Here is a 27633-nt window from a genome sequence, read left to right on the forward strand (position 1 = left end):
AGAACTGAGGACCAGAAATTCCGGAGCTCCGCACAATCCCAGAACATGTGCATTAAGGTAGCAGGGCTCAAGCCACATCTAGGACAATCCGCATCCCCCCGAACACCTATCCGACATAAAAACTCTGGCGTCCTATACACCCGGTGTAATAAAAACAACTGGGAGATGCGCTGCCCCTCACAAACTGACAGTTGCGGGGTGAGAGCTAGGACCATCTTCCACTGCTCTTCTGAAATCGGCCCAACCTCGCTTTCCCATTTAGATTTAACTGCTAAAACCTCTTGTTTAATTGACTTCACATAGAAGTTCCTGTAGGTAGATGATATTAAACCGCACGAGGAACTGTTAGTAAGAAGTTGCTGAAACAATGGGACCGTAGTACATTTCAATGATATAGAGCTAGCCTGTTTCTGAAAGGCATGCCGTAGTTGCAAAAATTGATAGAAGGCCGTATTTGGGAGACCAAATTCAGTGCTCAACTGCTCAAAGGACTTAAAAACATCAGCATTCTGTAGTTGACGTAGATACCTCACTCCTTTGCGCTCCCAGGGTGAAAAGCCATCTAATTGGAATAGTTCAGGAAGATGTGGATTCCTCCAGATAGGGGAAAACTGTGTAAATCCTTTTACTGATAACAGCGCCCGACATTTCTGCCAAACTTTGTATATCATGGAAAGTGTGGGGTGCCCTGGCAGCCTACCACAAATTCCGTTATTTTCCAACAAGACCACCGGTGAGTCGTGACCGATAATGTGCGCCACCAATCTGGCTGAGGCAACGTCTCCAGGAGTCCTCCCCCATCCCCTCAACTGTTGCAACTGTGCTGAAATGTAGTAGAGCCATGCATTCGGTACTGCTAGCCCTCCCTCCTCTTTTCCTCTTTGCAGAGTATCTAGTTTAATCCGTGCTTTTTTATGGCGCCAAATCAGATCCCTAAATAACCTATCAATTTTTATAAATATCCTACGAGGAATCCATACTGGGGAATTATGCAATAGATACATTTTTTGTCACAAGTTAGTGGAATATGAGACTTTGTAAGAAAAAAAAAGAAAAAAAACATCATTTTCCGCTAACTTGTGACAAAAAATAAAAAGTTCTATGAACTCACTATGCCTTAGGGTGTCTACTTTCCGAAATGGGGTCATTTGTGGGGTGTTTGTACTGTCTGGGCATTGTAGAACCTCAGGAAACATGACAGGTGCTCAGAAAGTCAGAGCTGTTTCAAAAAGCGGAAATTCACATTTTTGTACCATAGTTTGTAAATCCTATAACTTTTACCCAAACCATTTTTTTTTATCAAAGACATGTAGAACAATAAATTTAGCAAAAAATTTATATATGGATGTCGTTTTTTTTGCAAAAAAAGTTACATTTCGATTAATAACAAAAAAAAGTAAAAATGTCAGCAGCAATAAAATACCACCAATTGAAAGCTCTATTAGTGAGAAGAAAAGGAGGTAAAATTCATTTGTATGGTAAGTTGCATGACCGAGCGATAAACGGTGAAAGGAGTGTAGTGCAGAAGTGTAAAAAGTGCTCTGGTCATGAAGGGGGTTTCAGCTAGCGGGGCTGAAGTGGTTAAGGGGGTTTCAGCTAGCGGGGCTGAAGTGGTTAAACAGTCGTGAGCCATCAAAATCATTCAGGATGTCACCGGAGAAATGTAGTCATCATCATTGTGGGGGGAGGGGAGCTTCTGTTATATTTCTGCACTGACTGATAACAGAGAGCAATGGCTGAGCACTTTTTGCCCTGAACTGATCAATGTCATGAACATACGAACGAAAACAGTGGAGGGGGGAAAAAAAAAGCCGCGCCCGCGTGAATGGTCCCTACGGGTTGATGCATGGACATGCACATAGATCACACACAGCCATGACAACGGACGGGGAACCTTCGCACAAGCCAAGCTCCCAACTTACTAGTGTCACAGCAGCTGATAAAGCACACCGGAAGTCAGTGGCGCGAGGCCGCCGCCTGTGCTCGCTCTTATTACTACCGGGCGCAACAAAGCCCCGGGCATAACAGTTCCGCGTCAGAAACGACAACGTCACAGACTAGCTGTAACTTGTTATTGTACCGCAGGGGCCCCGCTGCTTCAGGCGCACACACCGGAGAGGTTACCCGGGGGGGGGTTCTGTAGGATAAGGGATAGCGGGAGCGGTCTGAGGGGAGGTAGGCCACGCCCACCGCACACGTCACGCCCGCCGCTTACTGGAGGCCGCGGCTGTAACGTCTGAGGCGCCGGATTTGAAAGAGAAAAGAGCGGCGGCAACTTCCTGACGAGTGAGTTATTATAAGGCTGTGCGCGGAGTGCTTCTAGTCCCCGGCCCCCCACTCTGGGTAATGGGGGGTCCTACAGCCTGCCCTGAGCAGCGGGGGCTGTGTATGTATGAGAAGCGTAGGCCGCTGCGGAATATGTCAGTGCTGTGCAAGTGAATTAAATGTATGTATAGGGCTGTGTACACACAGCGCAGCAGTGTTTGCCACGTTTTTTGTTGTTGTTTTTTTTTTCATATCAATGCTACCTACAGACCTGCTCATTGACTGGAGCCAAACCGCGAATGGGGACCGGCGATGGTTTCCAGCCGCGTCCAAGAAACGCCAAGTACTTTGTTGCCGCGGCTTTAGGCCACCGGTGCTGTCTCCCATTGAAAACAATGGCAGGTGGCTTCTGTGAGGCCCTCCGGTCGCCATTAGCGTAGAGCGAACTTGTGTTTTAACTAGTTCTGCGTCCAAAGTTCTGGTTATCGAAGAATCCGGTTATGGATTCCGCTACCACGGACCATAACAGAATTTGGAATCCATAACGGGATTATTCGATAACCCGAACTTTGGACGCAGAACTTAAAACGCGAGCTTCGCTCTACACGAGTCGCCATAAAATTCCCAGGTCTGATAACAAGGACTTGTATGTAAAGGGATGACGAGGTCTGTATCTCTGCTTGTTGTTAGTGAATGGGATCATTAGGGATTGAGTCTGCGGATGCTGGGTCAGATCAGTTCGCTGTCGTTAGAGGTGGATGGAGCTGTCTGCCCAGGGGGTCCGTTATTAGAGGTCGCAGTTACGTCTGTACAAGCATCATATTAATACGGGTGAGGCTTTCCCTGCGCTTGATGAGCAGTAGGCCTCAGGCACACCACCGGTGTTTCGGTCATCGTCCGATCCACTTTTTTTGGTGGTTCGCACTTGGACTCATTTGTTTGTATAGGGCTGCAACAAAAGTCACCCGTGTGCTGTCCGCAAATGATAGAACTTGTCCTTTTTACGGACAAGAAATGATAGAACTTGTCTATTACACAGCCAGATGTGGCAGACGACTGGCGGGATGGAAGAAGTGTTCCCTCCCGGCGATCGTCTGATCGCTAGCGGAGGAGACCGTTCCTATTACATGCAGCGATCTCCTCTACAGTATGGGGGGGGGGGGGGGAGCGATCGCTATGCCAGCGTCAGATCGGTCTACCGTCTGCAAACAATAATTTTTTTTTTAAGGCTACTTTCACATTAGCGTTTTAAATTCCGCTATTGAGATCCATCATAGGATCTCAATAGCGGAAGAAAACGCTTCAGTTGTGTTCCCATTCGTTGTCAATGGGGACAAAACTGAACAGAATGCACTAAAATGCGATCCGTTTGGTTGCGTCCCCATTCCCGAGCAGCGTTTTTCTGTCCGAGATGTGGTGCGGAGCAAGATGCATCCGTCATGACACACAATGTAAGTCAATAGGGACGGATCCGTTTTCTCTGACACAATACAAAAACGGATCCGTCCCCCGTGATTCCTGATAAATGACTCCTATTATCGAGCAGTTGATCAGATGATGAACGGGCAGACGCTCGCGTGTTTGGCATCTTTTATCAAGTGTGAAGCTATAGGATACTGACACCCCCCCCCCCCCCCAGTATCGGCAACACTAGGGGGTTTCATTTTGTAATGGAAAAAAATAAAATGTAACATTTTTGCAGACTTTGCTTACGCCTCGAGTCTCAGTGATGTAAACAATATATTTGCCACATTTCAAGAAGATTGGATAATATTTAGAGGTTGCACACTAAGATCAGTTTTGTAAAAGTAGGCAAAATATCAGATTTTTCACAGTTAATTACTTTTATTGGGAAAACTAGAAATCACAAACTTAAAATAATAACAGAACTAGACACTAAGATTAGTAGGTGGTATGATAGTCAAAACGTGTAATATTAATCAGCTTTGAACGATGCAATCCCTTCTTCTGTTAGCTCGGTGACGACTTTTCTGTGATGCTCGACTACTACCCTCAACAAGAATTGTTTGTTCGTGCCTGACCGATTCGTCAAACTTTTTTATCAGAGCAATTTCTCTTTCTGCTGTATCATTGACCACCTTAACCCTAAGTTCACACCTGAGCGTTTTACAGCGCGTTTCAAACGCGCTGTAAAATGCTAAACACATGAAAACCAATGCTTCCCTATGGGAATGGTTCTCACCTGGGCGTTTTACAGCGCGTACGATCGCGCTGTAAAACGCCCGACGCATAATCAAGTACTTGAGCTTCTTTGGGGCGTTTTGACGCGTGTTTGTGGCCATAGGACACTGCAGTCAATCACACAAACGCGCGTTTACTATTACAAAAAACGCGCGTTTGAGAAACGCTCAGGTGTGAAAGCAGGGTAAGAGCGTTCACAGAGAGAATCACTGCAGTATTCTGTCACGTCGTGGATCCCAAACAATTCAAAGAACGTCTTTGTTTTATTAGTAACAAAATGGCTCCGGTCTTTTCCTTCAAAAACTAGGTTTTCACCCTCTAATCGCTTCATTTCCCTTTTCTTTGCAGGTTTGGTTTCAAAATTTTTAGTCATATTTTCCTTAACAGCCTGAGTAATACGTTCGTCCAAAAAAGCCAATCCTATGTTTGTTTCTGACAGATACCAAAGGTTTCTCTCAGCAACTGTGAGAGCACTTTTTTTTACGTCTGCTTTAGGGTAAGTGCTCAGAAGCTGCAGCATATCCAAATCATTTTTTGGAGCCCATCGACTTACAATTGCCTCGTGCAAAAAGCGAACATATATGAGGCTGACAAAATGTGCAACCCGCTTCATTCCTTTCAATTCTTGTTGAGGAATATTCAACTGTTTAGTGAAGAGGACAATTTTAAGTGCATATATTGCCTTTGCCATCCAGCCCCTGGGATCCTGAAACTGAAGTTGTTTTTAGACCAACCTCCTAGGGTGAGAGTAGTAATAAAAGTGTGCAACCTCTAAATATTACCTAATCTTATTGAAATTTGGCACATATATCTTTTACATCACAGACACTCGGGGCATAAGCAAAGTCATATGAAAATCACATCTTTTGGAAAAATGAAACGCCCTAGGCAACAAACGCAGCAAGCTGGAATCTTCAGTGTCCATAGGGCACAAGGTGACAGTGGTGACCACTGTCTCGGGGTTTTTCTTACTTTCTCCACTACAGCTCAGGCGCTGAATGGTATCTGGATGTGTCCAGCTCATGCAGATACAAAGGAGATCTGCTGCCCGAATCTGCACATTGTGCTGGATGAGTCCAGTTAGGCCCCTTTCACACGAGCGAGTTCTCCGACCGGGTGCAGTGCGTGACGTGAACGTATAGCACCCGCACTGAATTCTGACCCATTCATTTCAATGGGTCTGTGTACATGAGCGTTTTTTTTGTTTGTTTGTTTTTTCACGCATCAGTTCTACATTGCGTGGAATTGCTGCATGTTCTATATTCTCTGTTTTTCATGCAGCCCTGGCCCCATAGAAGTGAACAGGGCTTTAGTGAAAAAACGCATTCGCCCCTTGCTTCTGGGTTTTTCACTGATGGTTTCTGCTGTTTGTAAAGCTTCAGTTTTTTATCACGCGTGTGAAAAACGCATGGCACCCACATGGAAAAAGCTGACTTAACTTGCTTGCAAAATGGTGCCAGTCTGTATCGTTCATGTGAAAGAGGCCTAAAGCGTCATCCCGTTCAAGTGAAATACAGAGCTGTAATACCAGACAAAGCTGCTACTAAATTTATGGAACTGTGCCCGGTGAACACTGGAGGGGGTGCAATGCTCACAGGAGCGCCACAGCACCTTCAGTACTCCGGTCAGTGGGTGTCCGACTCCTGGTATATATACAGTCAGGTCCATAAATATTGGGACATCGACACAATTCTAACATTTTTGGCTCCATGCACCACCACAATGGATTTGAAATGAAATTAACAAGATGTGCTTTACCTGCAGACTGTCAGCTTTAATTTGAGGGTATTTACATCCAAATCAGGTGAACGGTGCAGGAATGACAACAGTTTGCATATGTGCCTCCACTTGTTAAGGGACCAAAAGTAATGGGACAGAATAATAATCATAAATCAAACTTTCACTTTGTAATATTTGGTTGCAAATCCTTTGCAGTCAATTACAGCCTGAAGTCTGGAACGCATAGACATCACCAGACGCTGGGTTTCATCCCTGGTGATGCTCTGCCAGGCCTCTACTGCAGCTGTCTTCAGTTCCTGCTTGTTCTTGGGGCATTTTCCCTTCAGTTTTGTCTTCAGCAAGTGAAATGCAGCTCAATCGGATTCAGGTCAGGGGATTGACTCGGCCATTGCATAACATTCCACTTCTTTCCCATAAAAAACTCTTTGGTTGCTTTTGCAGTATGCTTTAGGTCATTGTCCATCTGCACTGTGAAGCGCCGTCCAATGAGTTCTGAAGCATTTGGCTGAATATGAGCAGATAATATTGCCCGAAACACTCCAGAATTCATCCTGCTGCATTTGTCAGCAGTCACATCATCAATAAATACAAGAGAACCGGTTCCATAGGCAGCCATACATGCCCACGCCATGACACTACCATCACCATGCTTCACTGATGAGGTGGTATGCTTAGGATCATGAGTAGTTCCTTTCCTTCTCCATACTCTTCTCTTCCCATCACTCTGGTACAAGTTGATCTTGGTCTCATCTGTCCATAGGATGTTGTTCCAGAACAATGAAGGCTTTTTTAGATGTTGTTTGGCAAACTCTAATCTGGCCTTCCTGTTTTTGAGGCTCACCAATGGTTTACATCTTGTGGTGATCCCTCTGTATTCACTCTGGTGAAGTCTTCTCTTGATTGTTGACTTTGACACACATACACCTACCTCCTGGAGAGTGTTCTAGATCTGGCCAACTGTTGTGAAGGGTGTTTTCTTCACCAGAGAAATAATTTTTCAGTCATCCACCACAGTTGTTTTCCGTGGTCTTCCGAGTCTTTTGGTGTTGCTGAGCTCACCGGTGCGTTCCTTCTTTTTAACAATGTTCAACAGTTGTTTTGGCTACGCCTAATGTTTTTGCTATATCTCTGATGGGTTTGTTTTGTTTTTTCAGCCTAATGATGGCTTGCTTCACTGATATTGACAGCTCTTTGGGTCTCATCTTGAGAGTTGACAGCAACAGATTCCAAATACAAATATCACACTTGAACTGAACTCTGGCCCTTTTATCTGCTCATTGTAATTGGGATAATGAGGGAATAACACACACCTGGCCATGGAACAGCTGAGAAGCCAATTGTCCCATTACTTTTGGTTCCTTAACAAGTGGGAGGCACATATGCAAACTGTTGTAATTCCTGCACCGTTCACCTGATTTGGATGTAAATACCCTCAAATCAAAGCTGACAGTCTGCAGTTAAGGCCTCATGCACACAACAGTATTTTTTCACGGTCCGCAAAAACGGGGTCCGTGATCCGTGACCGTTTTTTCGTCCGTGGGTCTTCCTTGATTTTTGGAGGATCTACGGACATGAAAAAAAAAGTCGTTTTGGTGTCCGCCTGGCCGCGCGGAGCCAAACGGATCCGTCCTGAATTACAATGCAAGTCAATGGGGACGGATCCGTTTGACGTTGACACAATATGGTGCAATTTCAAACGGATCCGTCCCCATTGACTTTCAATGTAAAGTCAGGAGTTCCTTTTATACCATCGGATCAGAGTTTTCTCCAATCCGATGGTATATTTTAACTTGAAGCGTCCCCATCACCATGGGAACGCCTCTATGTTAGAATATACTGTCGGATATGAGTTAGATCGTGAAAAGAATATACTACAAACTGTGTACATGACTGCTGCCTGGCAGCACCCGATCTCTTACAGGGGGCCGTGATCAGCACAATTAACCCCTCAGGTGCCGCACCTGAAGGGGTTAATTGTACGTATCATATCCCCTTGTAGACCCCCCTCCCTCCCCAGTTTGAATATCATTGGTGGCCAGTGCGGCTCCCCCCTCCCTCCCTCTATTGTAATAATAGGTTGATGGCACAGTGTGCGCCCCCCCCCCTTCCTCCCTCTATTGTAATAATTCGTTGGTGGCACAGTGTGCGGCCCCCTCCTTCCTCCCTCGATTGTAATAATTTGTTGGTGGCACAGTGTGCGACACGCCCACCCGCCCCCCCCCCCTTCCTCCCTCTATTGTAAAAATTTGTTGGTGGCACAGTGTGCGCCTCCCCATCGGCCCCCCTCCCTCTATAGCATTAACAACATTGGTGGCCAGTGTGCGGCCTCCCATCTGCCCCCCCCCCCCCCCCGATCATTGGTGGCAGCGGAGTTCCGATCGGAGTCCCAGTTTAATCGCTGGGGCTCCAATCGGTAACCATGGCAACCAGGACGCTACTGCAGCCCTGGTTGCCATGGTTACTTAGCAATAGTACAATAGAAGAAGCATCATACTTACCTGCTGGCTGCTGCGATGTCCGGCCGGGAGCTCCTCCTACTGGTAAGTGACAGGTCTGTGCGGCGCATTGCTGTCACTTACCAGTAGGTGGAGCTCCCAGCCGGACACAGACATCGCAGCAGCCAGCAGGTAAGTATGATGCTTCTACTATTGTACTATTGCTAAGTAACCATGGCAACCAGGGCTGCAGTAGCGTCCTGGTTGCCATGGTTACCGATCGGAGCCCCAGCGTTTAAACTGGGACTCCGATCGGAACTCCGCTGCCACCAATGATCGGGGGGGGTGGGGGAGAGGGGAGGCCGCACACTGGCCACCAATGTTGTTAATGCTATAGAGGGAGGGGGGGCGCACACTGTGCCACCAACGAATTATTACAATAGAGGGAGGGGGGGGCGCACACTGTCAGGTCGGGTGGGCGGGGCGCACACCGTTTTGCAGCCGCATCCGTGTATCCTGTCCGTCAAAAAAATATGACCTGTCCTATTTTTTTGACGGACAACGGTTCACGGACCCATTCAAGTCAATGGGTCCGTGAAAAAACACGGATGCACACAAGATTGGCATCCGTGATCCGTGTCCGTAGGTTGCTTTCATACAGACGGATCCGAAGATCCGTCTGCATAAAAGCTTTTTCAGATCTAAGTTTTCACTTCGTGAAAACTCATATCCGACAGTATATTCTAACACAGAGGCGTTCCCATGGTGATGGGGACGCTTCTAGTTAGAATATACAAAAAAACTGTGTACATGACTGCCCCCTGCTGCCTGGCAGCACCCGATCTCTTATAGGGGGCTATGATACGCACAATTAACCCCTTCAGGTGCGGCACCTGAGGGGTTAATTGTACGGATCACAGCCCCCTGTAAGAGATCGGGTGCTGCCAGGCAGCAGGGGGCAGTCATGTACACAGTTCGTAGTGTATTCTATCTAGAAGCGTCCCCATCGCCATGGGAACGCCTCTGTGTTAGAATATACTGTCGGATATGAGTTTTCACGAAGTGAAAACTTAGATCTAAAAAAGCTTTTATGCAGACGGATCTTCGGATCCGTCTGTATGAAAGCAACCTACGGACGCGGATGCCAATCTTGTGTGCATCCGTGTTTTTTCACGGACCCATTGACTTGAATGGGTCCGTGAACCGTTGTCCGTCAAAAAAATAGGACAGGTCATATTTTTTTGACGGACAGGATACACGGATGCGGCTGCAAAACGGTGCATTTTCCGAAAACGGCACAACGGCCACGGATGCACACAACGGTCGTGTGCATGAGGCCTTAATCACATCTTGTTTGTTTCATTTTAAATCCATTGTAATGGTGCATGGAGCCAAAAATGTTAGAATTGTGTTGATGTCCCAATATTTATGGATCTAACTGTATAATTTGTTTTAATCAATAAAAACGTTTATTGGTACCAGTGCAGCGTCCTACGGTTCCCGTGTTTTTTTTGTACGTGCTTACTTGATTCCTGTTCCGGCTCCTTGTGGATGTCTCCGGCAGGAAGGTGCAGCAGCCTGGTTCCCCTCTGTTTGCGCCATTTTCTGGTGGTGTACTCGGGGTGTAAAACACGTTCTGGTAAGGAGCTTTATTGGATGGGGACAGGAGACTTACCATTTGAGGTGTCACGCTCCTGCACTTCTCTTCCCTCCCTGGAAGGAAACACTGTAACCTAAGGACCTAAGGCCAGCTGCTGTGTCCTCTGGTTGTTGTGTGTTTATTTGTTTTTTTTCTCCTAGTGGCCGCATACAGTATCATTGTTTCAACGGCTATGTACACCTTCGGGGACAATTTATTTATTTTTTATTATTTTTTTATGATCGCATTGTGGGCTAAAAATAATTTTCTCAATTGGTCTTTATTAAAAAAATATTGGGGGAGATTTATCAAATTGGTGTAAAGTAGAACTGGCCTAGTTGCCTAATGCAACCAATCAGATTCCACTTTTCATTTTCCAAAGGCGCTTGGAAAAACGAAAGGTGGAATCTGGTTGCTATGGGCAACTGAGCAAATTCTCCTTTAAACCAGTTTTCTAAATCTTCCCCATTGAGCTCTTCTGTCACAAAGAATTAACTGTTTATCCAGCTGTGTGACTGGTACTTTCACTTTGTGCCGGTCATCTAACAAATCTTACCGCTAAATTACTAAAAGGTCATAAACACTTATTTTACTCATAAGAATGCGGCTTAAATAAGAACCGAGCTATGAGTGTTAGGCTACTTTCACACTAGCGTTAATATTTTCCGGTATTGAGATCCGTCATAGGGGCTCAATACCGGGAAAAAAAAACGCTTCAGTTTTGTTCCCATTCATTGTCAATGGGGGCAAAACTTAACTGAACAGAACGGAATGCTCCAAAATGCATTCTGTTCTCATACCGGAGAGCAAATTGCAGCATGCTGCGGTTTCCTTTCCATCCTGGGATGCGGAGCAAGACGGATCCTTCATGACCCACAATGCAAGTCAATGTGGACGGATCTGTTCTGACACAATAGAAAACGTATCTGTCCCCCATTGACTTTCAATATCCTTTCTATGTTAAAGATATTACAACCGTATCTGTTCATAGCAGATGCAGGTGGTTGTATTATCAGTAACGGAAGCATTTTTGCTGAACCCTGCCGGATCCAGCAAAAACTATGGTGTGAAAGTAGCCTTAGGGCTTGTGCACACGACCGTATGTATTTTGCAGTCTGCAAAAAACAGATCCGCAAAAATTACGGATGACGTCCTTGTGCATTCCGTATTTTCCGTATTTTGCAGAACGGAAAGGCTGGCCCCTAATAGAACAGTCCTATCCTTCTCCGTAATGCGGCCAATAATAGGACATGTTCTATTTTTTTGCGGAATGAAAATATGGACAAACGGAATGCACACGGAGTAATGCACAACTTTTTTGCGGCCCCATTGAAGTGAATGGTTCCGCATACGGTCCGCAAAAAAAACAAAACGGAACAGATACGAAAAGAAAATACTTTCGTGTGCATGAGCCCTTATAAGGAGCCCCTCACCTCAGCTGCCGACAGAACAGAGAGAAAATACAGATCCTGCTAATAGATAAACTCAAAGCTGTGCAGGGAAAATGGCTCATCATTTTTAATAAAGACCAATTGAAAAAATGATTTTTCGCTTAAAATGAGTACAATGCAACCATAAAAAAAAAAATTAAAATGACCACTAAAGGTATAAATAGCCTTTAAACGACCATACAGGCGGCTGCTTGGCATTTACAAAAGTGGGCTTCTCTCTCTTAGCACCGCTTCCAGGTAATTTAGCAATTGTCTGTGTACTGTGGCCGTACACATTAGATGGGCATTGTCCAAAATGTAGCGTTGATTGATCAGTTGTGATCACCATTTATTTTATTTTTTTGTTGTTTTTAAGCTATTCCTCAGATAAAACGATGTGTGCGCCGTAGTCCGATCATTTGTCAGACAGAGCCGGCATACTTTGATGTGTGCGCAGTGGATGTTTATGGCCTGCTTTGTACTATTACACATGATACCAGTAATTTCTAATCTTTTTACTGTGAAGGAAAACGTTTCTTCCCTTTTCCTCCCCATCAACCCCTACAACTTTCACGCCCCCAGGATCAGCTTTTGCTGTTGCTATGTTCTAGGGACCCCTTAACTAGATCCTGTGGACCCCTGGGATGGCAAATGCTGCATCACATAAGACAATAAAGGGTATATTTGTTTATTTATTTATTTTGTGTGTGTCAACCTGTTAAAATGCATTTTTTTGATGGACACGAGTTAATTGATTGTGGATGCTTTTGGCAGGGCACAGGTTAAACAGGTCTGGAAAATAAAGTCTGATCCTCTGTACACATCCATTAATCATTTTTTTTTTCCCCAGGATATCCCTGATGAGTCCCTTTAGGAGGAGAGATTTGCATTAAAAAGACAGGGCTGGCCCCCACCACTTCTCCCCCGGGATGTGAGGGTGGTATTTGTCTGTGAGAGCCATCTCCACCGCAGGCATGTCATCAGCCGCTGCCAGCAGCAGCCCACACAGCAGTCCTTTTCGGCAGGTCCATTGCACTTCTGAATTGTGATATTTGGGGATCTCCCTGCCATATGCACATTTTTCCTCCTCCTTGTGCCTTGCCATTAATATCAGATAAAAAAATAAGAAATAATGTCACAGCCTACAGGGAAATATGGATTTCCCCATCACACTTGTCAAAAGCAAGTAATATCTGTGGGCGCCGGGATTTCAAATAATAGATCTATTTACAGATGCATCTCCCTCCTTCATGCATTATTGATGTGTTTGTGAGGTTTCCTCCGTCCTCTGCCAAACGCCCCAGCTTAGGTGCTATATTTACGGAGACGGCCTTTCGACGCAGCCCCGCACCTGTAGGAGGTTGTCTAAATAAGTGCGTTTCCTTTTTGTACCGTTTTTTATTGTTACTTTTCATGCCTGCATTGCGTGCCTTTGATTATCAGTCTGCTGAATCATAGACTAATGTTCCCTCGGTGTATAGGTTATATACGGGACGTTACAGAGGTTCTATAGAGTTTCGTAACGTCTGCTGCTCTAACTTTCTAAATACGCGCTTTTAAGTCCCTGACCAATGATGGCGGAGAAAACTGCAGGATGGAAGGAGGCGGCTGTATGAACACTGTGCAAAGGTTAGAAGTACGGTCAAGACTCGAATCCGCGAGATCCGTGCCTGTCAGTGTAGATGGCGGTATATTTTTGTGCTTTCATCCAGAAGGTTAACACATAATCTAATAGTATAACCTCTGGGCTACATTATGTTGCACTTCTTTACCGGAAACAAGTGCTGGATTTTTGGGGTATTACAGCCTGACACAATATCATCTATCCACTGGGACCCCCACTGATCACCTAGAACCCCTATCCTCCCTCCCAGTCGTTCCATTCCAACTCCTCATAATGGTAGTGCGGTCATATTGAGGCTTATTGAACAGTTGATAAATGTTTGTGATTGGGATATTTCAGAATTATGCCAATATCTTATCGGCTGGGGGTCCGACACCCTGCACCTCCACTGATTAGCTGTTACCGAGTGATGTCGGCTCCAGCCATTGTGTTGTGGACACACTTCAGTGGGAGCAGTGCTGCAGTAATCGGCTCCTTCCACTACACCATGGATGGGGCCCTTCAGTTCCAGCTTGTGAGGCTACACAGTTCATTCTCTATGGGGACGGGAATGGATGCGGACAGCACACTATGTGCCCTCTGCATCCGCATTTCCGGAGCACGCTCCTGATCTTCCAGTCCGCGGCTCTAGAAAAAAATAGAACATGTCCTATTCTTGTCCTCAATTGCGGACAAGAATAGGCAGTGCTATGGGGGTGCCGGCCGGGTGTATTGCAGATCCGCAATGCACTACGGACGTCTGAATGGACCCTAACAGCTGATCGTCGTGGGTGTGAGGTGCTGGATTGCTGCTGATCAGATATTGAGGATAGGCCAGGATTTGAAAACCAAGGCTACTTTTTTCCAAAAACAGCGCCATTTTTCCATCCTGGCTGTGAGAGGTATTGTAGCCCTGTTCCACTGTTTTCAGTGTAGCTGAGATGCGGTTGCAGACACATTGCACGGACAGAGGTGGCGCTGTTTCTGTAATAAATGGCAGTGTTTTTGTAATCCTTGAAATCTCTTTAAGGGCCCATTCACACGACCTAGTTTTTTGCAGATCAGATGAGAACCCATTCATTGCAGCGGGGCCGCAAAAGATGCGCACAGCACATGGTCCACATCCATATGTCCATTCCGCTGCCCTGAAAAAAAAAGACAGAACATTCTCTATTCTTGTCCGTTTCACAGACAAGACTAGTCATTTCTAACATAAGACGGAATGTGCCGGACCACAAAACTGATACGGTCGTGTGAATGGACCCTTAAAGGGGCCTACTGCTCAGGGCTGTGGAGTCAGTAAGCCAAAGCTCCGACTCCTCAATTTCCCCGACTCCCACTCCCTCATACATGGCGCACGTTTAAGCAATAACTTAATTTAAGCTTTTTAGTATTTTGTGTTTCTGAATTTGAGATGTTAGAAAACAGCCCCCCCTTATATTCTATGTAGAGCATATAGAAGCCATCAGAGCAGCTAACCTCTCCAAACATGAGCCCAGAGGAAAAGCAAACTAAAATATGAAGCACAGAGAGAACATGCACTGGACAATTGGTTTATGCACAGTTTATTGAAAGTTTAGATATACTGAGAAGTACTTGCCTTAAAGGGGTTTTCTCAGCGCGTTGATGCACTGGCTGACAGGCAGTTTGCACTCACTCTGTCTCCTCAGGGGAGGGGGTCTCCAGCCGTTATCAGCATATATTAACTTTGACAGAGCCAGAGATTGTGATCTCTAACAGTGATTGCCAGTTCGCATTGTGCGCGAGCCGGTCTGAAATCAAATGCGGTCACCGGGAGCAGGCAGTTCCGAGAACAGACGCCGGGGGCCTTCATCGGGCTGTTCTTGGAACTGCCTGCTCCCGCTGAGCACATTTGTTTCAGACCGGCTCGCGGCACAGGTAAGGGCTTACCTGTGCCTCGCCGGATTTGTGAGAAAAGATGGCAGCCCGCATGTGTTCGCGGGGGAACAATACGAACTGGCCATCACTGATCTCTAACACAATTACAGGTAAAGCCGTGCTTCTCAGTCCTCACAACACTTGGACCTTTTGCTTACTGCAGGTAATCTTGCTAAACCTTATAAGTTCGCTCAGAGCTCAGTCCCATCACTCCGCGGGGGCGTGGCCACTCCTGCTCTCAGCTAATTGGATAACAGTCTTTCTGGTATGCAGGTTACCATAGAAACCTATGCGCAGTGAGAGACCTGCTAAACCGTCCAGACTCTATAGTTCATGACTATAAAGTAACATCTACTGACCAATGTCTTCTTTTAACTGTCCCTTTATGTTGAAAGGTAATCTTTGAATCTAGTGAGAAAACCTCTTTAATCCTGTTTTCTCTAGCAGATCTGAGATGAGTGCAGCCATTCCTTCCCAGTGCCTTTTTCCTCTGATCTGTAGCGGAGGAGCTTCACTACTGAGCATCTACATAAAGGGCAGCCACACATTCATCTCAACTAAAAGCCTAAATCCTTAGGTCAGGAATAGAAGACATTTATAGGACATTTCATCATTTTCCAAAATTCTTATGAAAATATTTTCAGCACCTACGGCATTGAACTTACTGTACCAATTTATTCTATATTTTTGGAGTGGGTCAATTTTATAACGACTCCGACTCCACAGCCCTGCTACTGCTATTCTTTAAATTGTGAGTTATCCCTCCTTATGAGCATTTTGAGCTCCCTAGAAGAAAATAAACATAGTGGGAAGTAAGGGTAGTGAGGTCACTGCATACAGGATGAGAAATGCATCTGAGAGAAATGCATCTAGCTGTGCAGCTGAAACAGAGAATAATATGGCTAAAAGAGACCAAAAGCACCTGTTCCTTCACAGTTATGATTGTACAAAAAAGCACGGACGTTATGCAAACTTCTTTTCAAAACTTAGTTACTCTTTAAAAGGGTTATCCACAGGATAGGTGGTAAGTGATTGGTGGGGGTCTGACCACTTGTATTTCCACGTATCACAAGAACATGGAGTCCCGAGTTCCCCATTTGAATGGAACAACCGCCAAGCATGTGCGCTGCTGCACTGTTGTTTTTCTGTGGCACTGACGGAGATGGCCGAGTACAGTGCTGGTCACTGTACCAGTGGGCATAGAAAATATCTGCAAGTCTCTCACATGGAGCTGTATACAGTAAATCTCTAAAAGGGCACATTCAGCTTGGCAGTTCTCTTGCAGAGGCACAGTCCTCATACCATTTACAGTAACACTATGGTAGTGCCAGACCTGAGGGGAACCTTCCTTTCTACTAACTTTCCTAAACAAATCCACCAATTTTCTGTCGTCATATGCAAGCGCTGTCATTTTTTGAACTTCTCAAAGACGATTGTTCACGACCGTGCGTAACGTTACAGCTTCCGTGCCAACTTTCCTGATTTGTGTGGGAGGCTTCTTCATTTGCCTTCTCTCTCCTGACTCTTAAATCTCCCAGTGAAAAGACGCACAGCTGGAGACTTAAAACCAATTCATTTAGCAGATCGAGTGTAAAAGCCCCGAGTCAAAGCGCAGGTCCACCTTTCTAAGCCCTATTACATTTTATCTATCGCTATAATCCATGTCCAGTATATCGATTGATTTGCTTTGCGGACAGATTGCTTTACTTTTCTTCTACAGACAGGCCTTACGTGAGTGTATTTTCCATCCGTGTGCTATCAGCAAGAAGCTATTCTTCTCCGATCTGTCAACTGAACGCTTCCATATTTTTGTGGACGTGCAAGGCCATTCCGCCAATTTTTAGAGCACGTCCAATTCTTGTATGTACTGCGTTAAAGGGGTTGTCCGGGTTCAGAGCTGAACCTGGACATTCCCCCTTCTTCACCCAGGCAGCCCCTCTGAGTGGAGCTCTGATGCTCTCCCTTGCCCTGCAAAACGGCTAAGGCAGCGCTAAAGCCCATCCATTAGTGCCGATCACCAGGCTCACTGCTAGGTGGAAGCCTCCGCCTAGCAATGGAAAAATTTTAACAAAAAGGCCCCTGTGGTTCCACCTGCTAAAAGGTAGATAGGAGCTGTATTGTGCCTAGTCTACCCGACTTCCACGATATATTGATAATAAACTCCCTAATACACACTTAAGGGGGTTGTCCGGGTTCAGAGCTGAACCCAGACATATCCCCATTTTTCATACAGGCAGCCCCTCTGAGATGAGCATCGGAGCATTTCATGTATGACCACCCTGTATCGCGCAGGGCAAGATTACAGGGTGGTCATGACCCCTGGAAACAAGCAGTTTATCATGTGATTGAAAAAATGTATGAAGCCAGCAAAGAAGGGAACATGGACAATCACAATACATTAGTAAGTGCCTTGTATTAACGTTCTCTACATGATAAATGTACTGTTGTTCCGCCGCCAGAGCTACTGCTGAACAGCTGATTGGCGGGATGTCGGACCTGTCCAGAGGACAGCTCATCAACATATAAAGAGTGTAAAGCCCCTTTAATTCTGAGACGGATAGTAACATTTAAACCGTTGTCTTTAAAATTTGTTTTCAGGCATATCATTAGAGATGAGGGAATTAATTAGCCCAATTGGCCACACGTTTAGCAAATTGATTCCTCTTTCACTGACTTTATCTGAGTAGTCAGGAAAATATTTAGTAATTTTCAAGACTGGAAAAATTGGGCAGTCAAATATCAAAATTTCAGAGAACCCTTTTAAACCTAGCGCTGGGGGAACATATAAAAATAAATCTTGAAAAATAAATCGTACAAATTCACTAGAGAAATTACGAAGTGCAGGGAAAACAAACTAAAAACATATGAAGGCTAATCTAAAACAAACATTAGTGAGAGAAGGACCCATGATGGCCCTAGAAGAGGTTAGAAATCAGTAAGGTATTTCTCAAATTGTTTGCTGTGGTTTAGACTCCATATGTTTTAGGTTTTTATTTATTTATTTTTCATTTGCAATCACTTTTGTAATAAAACGTTTTATAGTTTTTGAATTTACTTTGAAGGAAACTTAGTATATAGTACTGCAGATCTTAGGCTACATTCACACTTGAGTTTGTAAGTCCGGTATTAAGATTCAGCAGAGAATCTCAATACTGGAATTAAAAGGATCCGTTTTGAGTTTACACAGCCGGACGCATTCGTTCCGTTAGGATGCGGTTGTGTGAAATCAAGACGGGGGGGAAAAAAACAGTCAATGATTAACGGCAATGGTTAACGGAATGCTGCCAGAGCGGAAAACATCCTGAAAGGATCTCTTTCCATTCAGAATGCATGCGGACTAAACGGAAACGCTTTTTTACCAGTATTGAGATTCTCTGCCGGATCTCAATACCGGAAAAACACAACACAAGTGTGAAAGTAGCCTGATTCAGTTCCTGCAGAGAGTCCGACCACTCTAATGTGGCGCCGCTGGCACTATTCCATCACCTTGGCAACCAGACCCGCTGACATTGGGGATGGTTGGCCTATCAGTAAGCAGGGTAATCGGGCCAATCAGTGTCTGCACTAGGGCCATGTGCTTCCTGAAGGTGGGGTATTTAAACAGGCAACTGCAGCCCACAATGGCCAGTGATTTGGTCGTCTTGCCTCACGTGCTTAGTTTGGGTTTCTTGTGGATTCATGAACGTTGGACCTTCTGTGTTAGTGACTTCGCCTCTGACTTCTGATTCTGGTTCATGACCTTTCTTGATATATTACTCTGCGTTTTGTTTTGAGTGTATTCTCTCGTTTTCACTCATCCAGTCTGATTTCCCCTTTTGTCTCCCTAAGTAGGCCCTTCACACTTGGTCAGGTCAGGGACCGTCGCCCAGTTGTGGGCCGTTGTTTAGGGTGGCTCATCCAATAGGTAGGGAGTGTGGTGTGGGTGGAGGTCAGATCTACACTGTTCATTACCTGACATGAAAGTTGTTTTTCAACAGATTTTACACCTTGAAATGACCTAAATGCTTGCGAATGTGCTGGGGTTAATTGGCTGCCCCTGGTCCAGCTTCTGCCACTATCTAGTGACGAGGACAGTGTAAAAATTCTCATGCAACAAAATATTGTCTCACTGGCGTTTTTAAAGAGTTGCAAAACAAGATCTTGCTACTTTTTTATGCCAAAAACTGGCATAGCGTAAATGACCTCCATTGAGTTTAATAATAGCATGAACAAAATAATGGCAGTAAGGACAAGAGCAAGACCAAAAGGAGGAGTGGTTACTGAGGTATTGGTGTTGAAAAAAGGGGGGGTAGAGATTTAGGAAAGATGGTGTCACAGGCTCTTTTATATGGCCTGTATGGAGGTGAGAAATGTGTTTGAGTAAAAATTGAATCTAGCTGTCCCAGGTCCGGGTAAATTGAGTTCCTCCATGAGAAAGATGTGATTAACCTTTTGCAGCCATTGAGAACTTGTACCAAAGGTTACGGTAATTCCATTGGTGAGGAACCAAAGCTTTAGCTTTAAGTAAAGGAAGTTTCCTTTGTTTTGATGGTATTTCTTGGAGCCTGATATTTAGTAAAACTGCGGCGGGAGAGAGTGTTATAGTAAATGAGCATATTTGCTTGATCAGGGCTATGATGTCTTTCCAAAAGCTCTGTTGTATGGGGCAACTTCACCACATTTGAAAGTAAGTTCCAGATCCTGTGGAGCATTTTCAGCAAAGATCTGAAGTGATGCATCTCATCTGTTTGAGTTTGACTGGGGTGAGGTACTACCTTGGTTTATTGGAGTTTTCTTGAAGTTTTATATGGCAAGACACATTGTGGGAGAGCCTAAAGAGTTGATTGGTTTCAGCCTTCGAGAAAGAGATGGCAAGGTCTGCTTCCTAGGCAGCTACAAATTACCTTTTTGTTAGGAGTAGAGACTAGAGAAATTGATAGCTCTCGGATAATACATGTTTACGAGGGTGTTTTCTTGCAATCATCCTTTCAAATGGGATTAGGTCCCTGAGCTCCAGTGTTTGAGGTTTATATGGCGTGATAGTAAACTAGACATGTATTCTTTGAAGGTGGTAGAGAGGAGGTAATAGAGAAAGGTTTGGGTCATCTGAGGGCTTGCTGTTATTGAACAGAGCAAATATTAATTGTGAGTGGAAACGCTGAGTTTTCGGGAGGATGTCTATATGTTTGAGTAGGTAAAGGTCAGGAATGTCGGCTATAGTCATTAAGGGCGACTGTTGGGTTGAGAGAAGGTTTCCACTTCTCGTAAGTTCATTAAAGATAGTTTGTGATGGTAAGTTATCAAGCCGCCAAATGATAGAGAGGAGGGGGGCAGCCAGGTTGAAATTCTGAGTGAAACCATAATCTATTAGGGTAGTGATGGCGAACCTTTTATAGACCGAGTTCCCAAACTGCAACCTAAAACCCACATATTTATCGCAAAGTGCTAACACGGCAATTTACAGTCCAATAGTATATCTTCCATGTACTTTATCATTTAGCTATAATAGCCTGCCTGCATTGAAGGCACTGCCTGTGCTTTCCATAGTGCGCCCTGCACTGGTGAATGGCAGGTAAAGTCTAAGGCATATTGGTACACCATAGTCTTTTTCCAGGGTGCGGGTGCCCACAGAGAGGGCTCTAAGTTCTGCCTTTGGCACGCTTGCCATAGGGTCTACTCTAGCCTATTCTATCAGCCAGTTAATATAAACTGCATCATAACTGAGTTGCCAGTCTGGCAGGCCCATACCACCACAAGGTAGGTCATGTGGGACTTGTGGCCATTGGTATTGAAAATGGATTTTCAGGGTGTCTGACTCTGAATGTGAAAGATTAAACCTATTTATTTTGAAGTTAGATAGGGTACCATAAGTTTGAAAGATGGGTTGGAGTCTATTGAATGCTTGCACAGGGTTTGTAATTAACAGTAGGATTTCGTCCATGTGGGTAGCTGTGCAAATTAGTATCTTAGTCTAAAAACCATGAATCTCTGGGTCTGTTCTGTTCATTTTGAAGTAAAGCCTCCAGTGAAAGGATGACTAAGATGGGAGACAAGGGGTCTCCTGTCTTGTTCCATTATAAATATTGAAAGGTTGGGAGAGGGTGCTGTTAAAATGGCGACTCATTGCTACGGCTGTCCTGTGCACACTGGTACCAGCTTGCTTTGTGTACTCGGGCCATTGTTCGTTGTACCTCACCTCAGATGCAGAACTGCAACGGTAGCCTTCTCTATTTACTAAGAAGCTCATCAGCCCACCTATATAAGCTGTGTTTGTTCCCTCCCTTGGCCTGAGCAACAGAATCTGTCTGGTCTTTCTAGTCTTCTGGATCCTGTGAAGGAGCTATAATCCATTTGTCTATGGACCGTGTTCGGCATGACTCCAAAGTCTGTCTATCTGCCTCCTGACTTGTGCCTGTTGCCCTGATCTGTTCATCTGCCTATGCTCCGTCTTCTTCCTGTTACCTTGATTCTGACCCTGTGCCACCTGCCCTGACTCTGGGACTGATTTTGCATGGGACACCCTGTTGAATGTTCTCAGCATTCGTTTTCAATAGCGCCAGCGATCGTTTATGTTGTGCCAATTGTAGACAGTGTAAGATATGTACAGTATTATGTTTCTCCTCATGACCCTTCGGGCCAGTAAGCTTGCATATATTTTTGAGGTCAGTTTTAGTAAAGATATCAGTCTATAGCTTCCACAGTGTGTGGGAAGTTTTCACTTTTTGTGTATTAGAGACATATATAAGTCTCACGTGGGTGACATGCGGGGACCATAGCGAAGCAGCAGTGGCCGGAAAGCAAAGGCGCCGGAACCCAGCAGCTCAGAGAAGGTGAGCATGCTCCCTCTGGAGGTCTGGCAGAAATACCTCAGAAGGTGAACAACTCCTTTAAGAAGTAGTAAGTAGCACGGCCTGGACATGCATGGCAGCAGGCCTAAGGTGAGCAGCCTCTTTAAAGAAGTGATGGAAAACTTAAAGGGTAACTGTCATGTTTCCATCAAAAAATCTATTTTAGTATATGTTACTGCTGCAGCAGCATTATGCATGAAGCAATCTTTAGTTTCTCCACATACCACTGTTTTCCTTGAGTTTTTCCCTTAGTTACGGCTGTTTAAACATTTAAAATATGAGAACTCTCTCAAGATGGCTCCTCTGCCAGTTCTCTGAGGCCAAAACTGCTTTTCTTCACTTAACATACACACTTGCTGTAGCCAGCAGCTCCCTGCCAGCCAATCAGATTGGATTACTGAGAGACCCGCCTCCTCACTCTAAAGCCTAATGCAGACATGCAGTGTGAAGGACCGCCCCTCCGTCTTCCTGTCTTCTTAGCCAGAGACAGACGAGCCATAGCAACTGTCTTTTAAGGGAGCAGTGGAAAGGGACGGGACATTATTGAAAGCTGTTATTATAAGGTAATTTTTTTTCTATCAGTTCCTGTTGAGTTTACATTGATTACTTTACATAGAATTTCTTGAGAAGTTTATAGTTCGGCATAGTTCATGGCAACGTTTTAGCCATGCAGCCTGTTTTTTATCACTTTGTCATGCACTGGAATATCTGCTTGGTTGATATTAAAAGGGGTTGTCCGGGTTCAGAGCTAAACCCGGACATATCCCTCTCTTCACCTAGGCAGCCCCCTGATGTTAGCATCGTGGAGTCCAAAGGCATTTTCTGGAGAACCGATTACGTACTGGGCTCTCCATAAGGACAGCTAGGCGGTCCCATAGACTGCTATAGGACGTGGCCTCAAGAGAAAAATTTATGAAAAATTGAAGAGACCGATGATATGATTGGTAACCAAAGAGATTAGAGGTAAACTCCAAGGTCAAGGTACATCAGTGTCAGATCACACCATCTGTGGCTGTCTTACCCAAAGTGGACTTAACGGAAGACGACAGAAGGAAACTGCCATTTAAAGCAAATCATGAAAAAGCGAGACTGGAATTTGCCAAAATGCATATTGACAAGTCAAAAAACCTCAGAGAAAATGTCCTTTGGACAGATGAGACAAAATCAGAGTTTTTGGGCAAGTCACATGAGCTCTATGTTCATAAGCATAAGTGAAGCCTACAAAGAAAAGAACATTGTACCTACCATGAAACATGGAGGAGGCTCGGGGATGTTTTGGGGTTGCTTTGCTACAGGGTGTCTTGAATCTGTGCAGGGTACGGTGAAATCTCAAGACTATCAAGGCATTCTGGAGTAAAATGTGCTGCCCAGTGTCATAAAATTAGGTCTCAGTCGCAGGTCATGGGTCCTTCAACAGGATAATGACCCAAAACACACAGATAAAAACATCCAAGAATGGCTAAGAGCAAAGCATTGGACTTTTCTGAAGTGGCCTTCTATGAGCCCTGATCTAAATCCTATTGAACTGATCTATGGAAGGAGCTAAAACATGCAGTTTGGAGAAGGCGCCCTTCAAACCTGAGACAGCTGGAATAGTTTGCTCAAGAGGAGTGGACCAAAATACATGGGGAAAGGAGCAGGAGTCTCATTGAGAGTTACAGAAATCACGTGATTGCCTCAAAAGATTAAGTTAAAGGGGTTCTGCAGTTATTTTTTACTGATGATTTATCCTCTGGATAGGTCATCAGTATCTGATCGGTGGGGTGGGGGGTGACACCCAGGACTTCCGCTGATCAGCTGTTTGAGAAGGCAGCGGCGCACAAGGAGCACAACGACCTTCTCTCCGTTTCCTGCAGGCCCAGTGACATCACGACTAGTGTCACTGGCCTGGGTGCAGCTAAGCTCCGTTCAAGTGAACATGGCTTAGCCGCCCCCAAGCCAGTGATACTAGTTGTGACATCACTGGCCCTGAGGGAAACAGAGAGAAGGCCTCCTAAAAACAGCTGATTGGCGGGGGTCCCGCCCCCATAGTCATGTTCAGGAAATAGATTAAATAAATCTACAATCAGAAAATAAAAGCAGATTGGGGAAAAAAGATGTGTTACTATCTGGTTTTAACTGGCAGATACAATTTTTGGTGACGCATTTCCTTTAGGGGTACCATCATTTTTGTCCAGGCCAGTTTCAGTAGTTTGTTTTTTAAAAGTATTCTGTTGAACTGCAATTCAAAAGCAAAGTCTGATTTTCAGCAAATCTTTATTTATTATTCCTTTTGTCAGTGTCAAGTAATTTCAGTGACCATTGTGGGCTTATCTTTCTTTAATGGAAGGGCGCTAATAATTTTGGCCACATTAGAATATGTGCCCTGCAGTACAGCTTGTGTGATATTACAAGTCACCTGCCGGCCCTTGTAGCTCGGAGGGCGCCCATGTTGTTTTTTATGGCTGTGGTATACCAAGTAAAAGCAGACTTTTCCATAACCCTGGCCTTCACTTATAAGCACAACCGGAGTACAAACCGGATTCCAAAAAAGTTGGGACACTAAACAAATTGTGAATAAAAACTGAATGCAATGATGTGGAGATGGCAAATGTCAATATTTTATTTGTAATAGAACGTAGATGACAGATCAAACGTTTAATCTGAGTAAATGTATCATTTTAAAGGAAAAATACGTTGATTCAAATTTTTACGGTGTCAACAAATCCCCAAAAAGTTGGGACAAGTAGCAATAAGAGGCTGGAAAAATAAATTTGAGCATAACGAAGAGCTGGAAGACCAATTAACACTAATTAGGTCAATTGGCAACATGATTGGGTATAAAAAGAGCTTCTCAGAGTGGCAGTGTCTCTCAGAAGCCAAAATGGGTAGAGGATCACCAATTCCCACAATGTTGGGCAGAAAGGTGTTACCCAGCGAAAAATTGCAAAGACTTTACATCTATCATCATCAACTGTGCATAACATCATCCGAAGATTCAGAGAATCTGGAACAATCTCTGTGCGTAAGGGTCAAGGCCGTAAAACCATACTGGATGCCCGTGATCTCCGGGCCCTTAAACGACACTGCACCACAAACAGGAATGCTACTGTAAAGGAAATCACAGAATGGGCTCAGGAATACTTCCAGAAACCATTGTCAGTGAACACAATCCACCGTGCCATCCGCCGTTGCCAGCTGAAACTCTACAGTGCAAAGAAGAAGCCATTTCTAAGCAAGATCCACAAGCTCAGGCGTTTTCACTGTGCCAGGGATCATTTAAAATGGAGTGTGGCAAAATGCAAGACTGTTCTGTGGTCAGACGAGTCACGATTCGAAGTTCTTTTTGGAAATCTGGGACGCCATGTCATCTGGACCAAAGAAGACAAGGACAACCCAAGTTGTTATCAACGCTCAGTTCAGAAGCCTGCATCTCTGATGGTATGGGGTTGCATGAGTGCGTGTGGCATGGGCAGTTTGCATGTCTGGAAAGGCACCATCAATGCAGAAAAATATATTCAGGTTCTAGAACAACATCTGCTCCCATCCAGACGTCATCTCTTTCAGGGAAGACCCTGCATTTTTCAACAAGATAATGCCAGACCACATTCTGCATCAATCACAACATCATGGCTGCGTAGGAGAAGGATCCGGGTACTGAAATGGCCAGTCTGCAGTCCAGATCTTTCACCTATAGAGAACATTTGGCGCATCATAAAGAGGAAGGTGCAACAAAGAAGGCCCAAGACGATTGAACAGTTAGAGGCCTGTATTAGACAAGATTGGGAGAGCATTCCTATTTCTAAACTTGAGAAACTGGTCTCCTCGGTCCCCAGACGTCTGTTGAGTGTTGTAAGAAGAAGGGGAGATGCCACACAGTGGAGAAAATGGCCTTGTCCCAACTTTTTGGGGATTTGTTGACACCATGAAATTCTGATTCAACATATTTTTCCCTTAAAATGGTGCATTTTCTCAGTTTAAACTTTTGTTCCGTGATTTATGTTCTATTCTGAATAAAATATTAGAAGTTGGCACCTCCACATCATTGCATTCAGTTTTTATTCACGATTTGTATAGTGTCCCAACTTTTTTGGAATCCGGTTTGTAAAAAAAAAAATGCCATCTACCTCATTCATGGTTTGAATAAAAGCCTTCCGTGCATAAGCCCTCATCACTATAATTGATGTGTAGTATACACCTTTCACAAGGAGGTGTCTAAACGGTATAACACCGCAGGCTGGCTTATTTATCTGCTGAACTTTACCAATGCAGGAAGATTTGGAGATCTCTTCAATCGACTTACAGACTATATTCTCATTAGAGGTGTTTGCAACCAGAAAATCAAGTCTCGTGGGAATGACCTGTAAAAGAAAATGAGGTCACACGAGGTGATGGCTGTTTACAATGACGTACACTCCCCTAGTCCAAAATTGTATAATTCTTGTGTTTCATATTTTCTATGTAATACACGCCGTTATTCTTATTACAACACTCTAACAGGCAGAATAGTTAAAGGTTTTCTGTCAGCCATTTAGACCATTCTAAACTGCCTACTGCTAGGTAGGGGCTGGAGAGAGAAGGACAAGCATACCTTTTGTAGAGCTTTTATTATCAGAACTTGTGTGAATATGAACTTTTATTCTGCCAGATTCTGTTCCCGTAAGTGCCCAAGACAAGTCTGTGAAGTTCTTTACAACCAGTCTGTTCTGAGTCACAGCTGTGGTGTTCTCATGGTTGGATGTTACAGCTGTCACTCGGAGGGGAAGGGCTGTGATGCAGCTCAGTGCAGAGGGCACTTCACGGTATAACTCCCGTCTCCTGGGCATGTGCGGGAGCAGAACCTGGCAGAATGAAACTTCATCTTTACACTACTCCTGATGATAACGGCTACACTTAAGGTATATGTTTGTCTTGCTCTCCTCAGTGCTCTCAGCAGTTTAGCTTGGTCACAACTGCTGACAGACTCCCTTTAATAAGTTATTAGAATTTACATTTGTTCAGACTTGTTATTACAGAGATACCATCATTGGACTTGGACTCTGGTAACTATAAATCAGTATTATTATGCTAAAAGTAGAGAATTTAAAGACGTGAAAAATAATCGAATTTTCATAAAAATCTAGGACCAGACAGATGCTACAAAAGCCAGTGAGAATCTGGTATGTTTCAGAAGAGCACTGAAACCCCATATTTTTTAATTCCTTTTTGTGCAATCGTTTAAAGAGAACCTTTCATGTTTTTTGTTTTTTTTTGTTTAGATAAATACCTTTACTTGCGGGGTACCCCCTGCTGATGCTGCCACCTGCCTATTTTTAATTTAATTAAATTTTTTAAATACTGCTCGTACGCCACCCTGCAGTTTTCCCGCTCAGTATGCTAATACTGAGCATCGGTACAGAGAGGAGGAGACACCAGGGTTTCTCAATGGGTGTCTCCTTTCCCCTGGCTGTGCCGCGGTCCAATCACAGCAGAGAGTGTTACAGCCAGGGAGAAAAAAAAAAAAGCTCACCTTCTCCCTGGCTGTGATTGGACCGTGGCATAGCCAGGGGGAAGGAGACACCTATTGAGAAACCCTGGTGTCTCCTCCTCCCTGTACCGATGTTCAGTATTAACA

At 44.6% G+C, this 27633-nt stretch overlaps 2 protein-coding genes across 3 annotated transcripts in view; one reads left to right on the forward strand and one right to left on the reverse strand.

The window, feature by feature from the left end:
* METTL15 (methyltransferase like 15) overlaps positions 1 to 27633 on the reverse strand; it is a 285871-nt gene that overhangs the window by 215073 nt on the left and 43165 nt on the right. Inside the window, exon 1 of one of the 2 annotated variants that reach the window (XM_044270340.1) lies at positions 1923 to 1980. The exons of the other annotated variant lie outside the window; for it this stretch is intronic. The gene's annotated coding sequence lies outside the window, so the exon portion shown is untranslated. Of the gene's footprint in view, positions 1 to 1922; positions 1981 to 27633 lie in introns of those variants that run through there. 2 annotated transcript variants of the gene reach the window in all.
* Positions 2128 to 27633, forward strand: part of LOC122920060 (kinesin-like protein KIF18A) — a 72219-nt gene continuing 46713 nt past the window's right edge. The window contains exon 1 of the mRNA XM_044269271.1: positions 2128 to 2286. The gene's annotated coding sequence lies outside the window, so the exon portion shown is untranslated. The remainder of the gene's footprint in view (positions 2287 to 27633) is intronic.

The sequence above is a fragment of the Bufo gargarizans genome, chromosome 10 (genome assembly GCF_014858855.1).
Source record: "Bufo gargarizans isolate SCDJY-AF-19 chromosome 10, ASM1485885v1, whole genome shotgun sequence".
In the NCBI taxonomy this organism is placed as follows: Eukaryota; Metazoa; Chordata; class Amphibia; order Anura; family Bufonidae; genus Bufo; species Bufo gargarizans.